Here is a 6,057-nt window from a genome sequence, read left to right as displayed (position 1 = left end):
CAAAATTTGAGATAATCTTTGATCAGGAGAGCATTAAGTGGATTTTTAATCAACTAGAGCTTAAAGCTAGAAAAGCTAGATGGGCTAAGTTAATGCAAGCGTTTGATATACAATTGACATATAGGAAAGGGAAGTTCAATGTCGTAGCAGACTCTCTTAGCCGAATGCCAATTGTTAATGAATTGAGTTTTACTCAATTTTAGAATGATTTCCTAGAGTCCTTAAAGGGGAAATGTGAGTTTGATCCTCACTTCTCTGAATTATGGAAAGCAATTAAAAATAGGGATCCAAGTAATCGAGAGGATTTCACTGAGGAGTCGCATGGAAATGGCGACATACCACAGGTTGGTGATAAAGGACTCAAGTGGAAAAAATATACTATTGAAGATGGCTACTTGCTCTACAAGGGTAGAGTATGTGTCCCAGATAATAATGACATTAGGCACCAAATTCTTTTTGAATGCCATGATAGTCCGAGTGATGGACACCCGGGAATTTAGAAGACATATGTGCTTCTGAAAAGACAATTCTTTTGGCTTGGAATAGGTAAGGACGTCCAAGATTATGTATTGAAGTGCCAAAAATGCCAGGTCAATAAGGCTGAATGCCTTAAGCTAGGAGGTCTCCTACACCCATTGGAGATTCCATCTGGCCAATGGGAAAGCATCTCCATGGATTTCATTGTAGGATTACCTAGGACACAGAGGGGGCACAACTTTGTGTGGGCAATTGTGGATCAGTTGACCAAGATGGCTCATTTTATTCCTGTCAGTGAAGATGTTAAAACTCTAGAATTAGCTAGGCTATTTGTGGAGCATATCTATAGATTGTATGGGCTACCAGCCGGTATTGTTAGTGATCGGGATAGCAAATTTAACAGCCATTTTTGGAGGGCTGTGTTTAAGAGGTTGGAAACTTCATTGAATTTGAGCACCGCAGATCATCCACAGAGTGATGGTCAAACTGAAAGGGTCAATCAGATCATTGAGGATGTGCTTCAAGCATATATAAGTAAACGGCAAACTAATTGGGAACAGTATCTACCCATATTAGAATTTACATATAACAGTGCCAAACATTCAGCTACAGGTTTTAGTCCATTCATGAGATGATGTATGAATTTCAACCAAAAGCCCCAATGACAGTGGGACTCGAAAAAGAGAAGGTTCAAGTGGCTAAAGACTTTCTTGAAGTTATGAATCAAACGCTTAAGTTAGCTAAAGATAGCATAAGAAGAGCTCAAGATAGAGCACGAAGTTATGCAAATCCCCACCATTGAAAGTTGGAGTTTGAAGTAAATGAGAAAGTCTACCTTAAGGTACCTCAATCTTCAGAATCTCTAAAGATAGGTAAATGTCAGAAGTTGTCTCCTAGGTATTGTGGACCATTCACAATACTTAAGAGGATTGGAGAACTTGCTTACAAATTAGCCTTACCTGAGGGATGTAGAGTACATCTAGTTTTTCATGTTAGTAGGCTAAAAAGAAAATGAGGAGATGATGATAATCTCATTGGAAATGAAGTCCTAGTTGAACTCATTGAACCTGAATCTTTACCACATGAACCAAAAAGAATTTTAGATAGACAAGAAAAAGGAACGCAACACACCATATGGCAAGAATGTTTGGTTAAGTGGAAAGATAGATCTGAAGAGAGTTCAACACGGGAAAGGGTAAGCAATCTCCAAAGGAGGTTTCCCAATTTTGTTTTCGAGGACGTAAACCATTCTTAAGGGAAAGGGAATGTTATGTCAGCCATAATCCCGGTAACGTCTGGTGTGATTATGGTGAAGCGGGAGACCAGAGGGCTCGACAGTGCTTGCATCAATATGGAGTGCATAAGTAAGGCCTAAATGGGCATAGAGACTCTAAGGTCCAAATGGACACATGGCACTCAAGAGAACACCATATAGCAGGCACTGGGCTAAGAGGGAGGATTCCAGAAGGAACTTGAAGAAAGCAAGTTCATGTGACCAAAAGGGGGAATCTGTGGCAGGGTGGATGATTGAGAGTTGAGCCCTTCTTTCTGGGGTCACAACACCATGATTGTTAGGGGATTGTCTTCTTTTTGTGTCAATTGCTATCAGAGCATAACGTTGTTGGGATTCAATGCATGCTGCATAGACAGTAGCAGAGGATTCTTGGTGTTTTCCTTCATCATGGAGACTGAAACCAGTGTTCATATGGTCGAGTCTAGGAGGGCTAAGATACCTAATATTGCCTAGAAAAGTATTATGGTCGGATGTTTGACCCTAGCTCTGATGTCATAGAATATTGGTTGCACAAATGGGAAGAGGCTTTTGCCATTTGTGAAATTAGGAAGGGCATGAAGAAAATCCACGAGGCCACTCATATCTTTAATGATGCAGCGGTTGGATAGATGGTGGATTAAACAACAAAGGGATGGTGTGGCATCCACTATTTGGGAGGGGTTCAAAAAAGAATTTAGAAAACATTTATTATCTCCTAACGAAGCATCCCGAGCTTGGGTTTAGTATAGAAACGTTCATCAAAGAAATTTGCCAGTGGCTGAATACACTGATAAATTTAGAGAATATATAATGAAGGTTTATGAAGCTCCTCCTCAGTCGGTGCAGGTAAAGAATTTTATTTTTGGACTGAATGATAGAATCAAGATGGAAGTTTAGGCTAAGTATGCAAACACTCTACATGAAGCGATTGCCATAGCCTTGAACTATGAGGATGCCAAAGGCAACAGATCAAGTGGGTTTGTGCAGGCTGGGACTCAGTATGAGTACCCAAAGAAGAGTGGGGGAAGTGCTCACAACCTAGTGGCCAAGTCAAGCAGGCAAAGCCGGCTGTGACTCCTAAACCAAGTACCACCATTGGGGTGAAAAGAAAAGTAACTCCAATGGCAACTCGGGCTTGGTCAAAATCTTCTTTGACCCCAAAACAAAAAGAGAAAGTGAGGAGAGAAGGCTTGTGTTTTGGATTCCTTCAGCCTCGTTAGTGGAAAGATTGTCCATAGAACAAGTATCGTCAAATGGATGAGATGATGATATCAGAGTGACGTGGAGATGGAGGGAAGTCCCAAAGCTGACTAGATGCAAATTTAGCTATAGCGAGATCTTCTTAGAGATCAGTACCTATTTTATTGTGTGTGTTTACATGCCTGTTTCTTTTGTTCCATATTTGTGATAGTGACATAGGCTGATACTTAATTGACATTGAATGCAGATTTGGTATTGAGGCTATCATTTTGAATGACCCACCTTCTTTCACTACATTTCCAACAAATTGACATCCTTTTTATTTGTCTATGATCATGCTCCACGAAAAGATTACACTATAACTATTCCCCATCATTTGTCAAGATGGACAAGAGGATCCTGCTAAGCTTTGGAACATATAGTTTATAAACTTATCCATGGGTACTTTGCCCTTTCCATGAAAAGGATTTGTTGTATTATAAGAGTGTTCCTTATATTATTTTGATCCTTTTGAAGGTTTCATCTTTGCTATGAATAGTCCTTATGACCAGTCACATGGGATAATGCTCTCCTATAAATACCATGGGTCTTGACTTTCATCTTCTGCATTGTTCACATGATGATTGTGTTCACCCTTTGATTCTACAAGGATTGCATTTCTTTTCCTTCTTATAAATTCCAAATTACAACACATGTGCATGTTTCTCTATCCTTATTTCCATAACCTTGCTTTTGCTAATTGCATAACGATTATGACTTTGAATTTGTCCATGATTATTTCCTTTGCATTAAAAAATTCCTCTACTATTATATTGTCCTCCTTGATCATATTGTTTCTTTCTTGATTCTCTTTCATAATGTCCAAATTTGTGACTATAATTGCACAATATACTTGACATGTCTGAGGTATCCCAATAAATTTCTCGTACCTTGATCGTTTCCTAAGTTTGAAGAATCAACTTTGTTTTAATAATTATCTCTTGAATGTTGATATTGATGTCCACCTACATTCAAGATGATCTACTTGTTCCTCTACCTTTGCGTGATGCTATGAATGCTTGCTCATTTGTTTGTCCTTCTCTAGCTTGAGTTGCATAGGCTCTTCACCGAGTAATATTGTTTGTATCTCTTATACTGATGGCACTTGTTTCTGAATTGCAATACTTTGACCAGTCTCTCATAGCCTTCTACAAGTATATTGAGGATGACTTAGACTACTTCATGCTTTCTTGTTTCACTTGCTACTCGGCAAGGTCAAAGATATAGCCATCACATCTTAAATAGTAACATTAATTGCAAAAGAATAAATAAATAGAACCAAGTAAAAGAAAAATATAGGAATGTATTTTGGGAGTCAAATTATATGGTAACCTTGGTTGAGGGATATTGACCATTGTACTACAACATCTTTGTAGCTTATGAGCAATACTTTTTGGAAAGGCATTTTTGTCGTTTGTGAAATGTTCTACAACATGTTATAGAAATATTAATACATTTTTGAAAGCTAGGATTGCATGTATGGAAAAAGGCACGTCGATGTGCCTTGCCCCTTGTGGTATATTTTGATATGGAAAAATACAAGGGGCTCTAAAGAGCCAAGGAAATGTGAGGTCCCTCATATCATATGCCACGAGGCACTCTCATGTGTGGGTTGATCCCACATAGCTAAAGAGAGAGTCCTCCTTTCATCCTTTACCCAACCTTTTGGGTGAAGAGGAGTCTCATGGGTGGAAAGGGGTGAGTACGAGGGACTTGCATGTTGCCCTACAACACACCCACACGGTGCCTATTGATTGGGGACCTTATAGGTGGTATGTTTTACCTTGTTGCTACAAATAACTTCTAAACTATATGATGCTAATGGTAATGATGGTGTAAGAGGAGGCTTACATGACAATAATGTAAAAAACGTGGAATAAAGGGACTTTACACTCATGCCCTCACAAATAAGAGGGGTGCCCTCCCCTCCCCTTATAAGCAGAGGGGAGTCCTCATGAGTCACTCTCCTCTTTACCCTCCCCTCCCTGCTCCAGTGATTAATACAGTTTAGAATTCTTTTCAAATGAAAGGACTTATTAAGTTTCTTTTCAATTGCAAGGACCTGGTAAGACCTCATGAATGGGTAATGGATGTGTCCTCCCTTTGCATCAACTTTTGAAGCCATCTCTTTGACCTTAGCTTAATTGGGATGCTCCATCTAAGAAATCAATGAAATTTCTCATTAGAAATTAAAGGCCTTTTTAATTACCTTCCTCCTTAGTTTAAGTTATATATATGTACGGAGTAATTTGTTGACATTAAGGGCCTTTTTGAATAAGTAGATGGGAATTACTGAAAGCCAATAGGTCCCCCTAATTCAAAAGACATATGGGATCGTTATATTATAAAAGAGAAATGGAGAGATGAATGTGGACCTAGACCCTCTCACACACACACACATAAACTTAGTTTAAGCATTCAAGGAATGGAACATCACATTGGAAAGTCAAGGTAAATGAATATCATAATGTTATACGTGGATGAAAAACAACTCAAGTGGGACATGAGCTGGACCATTATGGCCAAAAACCCTATTGTTAGCTAGGCTTCGATTGAAGTAAAAGGAAGCTTACCCCCTCAGTAGTGCCTCACTATGCTGTGTGCAACGTAGGCCAAGGGTGGTGAGCTCCCTGATTTGGCCAAAATTTTGTAAAAGTTACTTTCTTTTTGGGGGCGGACAGGGGAGAACCATCCCACTTACGATAATCTACTCTTTTTTTGGAAAGAGAGAGAGAGAGAGAGAGAGAGAGAGAGAGAGAGAGAGAGATTACTTTAGTGCATATGAGAGAGAGTTTACTTTAGTACAAATGAAGAGAGAGAGAGAGAGAAGGGGGTGTAAGTTTACTTAGTACAAATTAGAGAGAGAGCGAGGGCTGGGGGGAGGGGGGATTGAGTTTACAAATGAGAGAGAGAAATATATATATATATAGAGAGAGAGAGAGAGAGAGAGAGAGAGAGAGAGAGGAAGAGAGAGAGAGAGCGCGCACAATTGGTCAAAGTTTCGAATGGAAAGGCAATTCATACATAATCGAATGTTATGTTATGAGCGAGCTTTGTACTAGTAAGGG

This window comes from Dipteris shenzhenensis, chromosome 32, assembly GCF_047967505.1.
Source record: "Dipteris shenzhenensis isolate YYH24624 ecotype China chromosome 32, Dip_SZ_1.0, whole genome shotgun sequence".
Taxonomy (NCBI): Eukaryota; Viridiplantae; Streptophyta; class Polypodiopsida; order Gleicheniales; family Dipteridaceae; genus Dipteris; species Dipteris shenzhenensis.
Note: the sequence above shows the minus strand (reverse complement) of the source record.